Source organism: Magnolia sinica, chromosome 14 (genome assembly GCF_029962835.1).
Source record: "Magnolia sinica isolate HGM2019 chromosome 14, MsV1, whole genome shotgun sequence".
Classification (NCBI taxonomy): domain Eukaryota; kingdom Viridiplantae; phylum Streptophyta; class Magnoliopsida; order Magnoliales; family Magnoliaceae; genus Magnolia; species Magnolia sinica.
In genome coordinates, this window is record NC_080586.1 from 58,372,111 (window position 1) to 58,373,144 (window position 1,034).

Below are 1,034 nucleotides of genomic sequence, written 5' to 3' on the forward strand. Positions count from 1 at the left end.
TCTGTAAATTCTTTTGATCCTAAATTCAACAAATTCAATTGTCCAAACTAACAAATATTAACCAAATATATCCAAACCAAATCATGGAGAAACACATTGAGAAATTCACTAAGAAAAAAAAACAAAAATTGCAGTCATAGCCACAAAACACGAAGACAGCAACAGAGAGAGAAACCCAAGAACCTGGATCTAGGGTTCAACTATCATCACCTGCTGCCACTCTCCATCTACCGCCACCTTCCACAACTCCACATTGTTGTTCCCGTCTGCCACTGCCAATATATTCACATTCACACCAAGGTTGAGAGCCCTGTGGATGGTTTCTGCACTGTCATGCCTGGGGGGATCAAAGAGAGGCAATAGACCAACAAATTGCCATGGTGTTCCCAGACTCTCCTTTGTTCTCTCGGGCACTTCCTGTCAGCCAAAGCATAGATCTGATGATAAGAGGAGGAGTTTATCACAGAGATAGAAACAAGACACTGAAAAACAAGTATGACAAACCTGTCTTGCAACAGCCAATGATCAAAGCCCACGTTCAGCAAACTTGTCTATCACAGAATGAACCTTGTTCCTAACATCATCCTTGCAATTGCAAAGGTTCAAAATCTGTTCATGGAGACCAAACAAAACAAGTGAACAACAGCCCAATCCATATTGAAATACCTTCCATCTATATGAGAACTGGGAAAAATATAAGAAGAAAAATTAGTACCTGCTCAGGGGCACCTTTGCTCGCACGATGCCAGCTGCCATCAGCCATTACTTCTAGTAAAGATTGTACAATCTTGTATAAACAAAAAATGCTATTGAGCATAGCATCACTAAGTTAAATGTGGATTGGACATTCTTGGTTCAAGACCCACTCTCACTAACCTCAATAGCCTAAAATCATTTCAAACCCATCATGAAATTAGTGAGCATGTTTCAAACGTGGGCATACAATACCCACCATTCAAGCCGTGTGGCCATTTAAGTTTTGAGTTTGCTTATTTTCCAGCCCCTGAAATCAAGGTGATTTTAAAAAGCGGTTT

At 40.3% G+C, this 1,034-nt stretch overlaps 1 long non-coding RNA gene across 1 annotated transcript; it reads right to left on the bottom strand.

Annotated features, from left to right (window-relative positions):
* Nucleotides 1–766, bottom strand: LOC131225276 (uncharacterized). The gene is made up of 3 exons (XR_009161285.1): nucleotides 716–766; nucleotides 505–609; nucleotides 1–417 (listed from the first exon to the last, which is right to left on the bottom strand). It is a non-coding gene; the product is annotated as an uncharacterized LOC131225276 (long non-coding RNA).
* Between the last annotated feature and the right edge of the window lie 268 nt (nucleotides 767–1,034).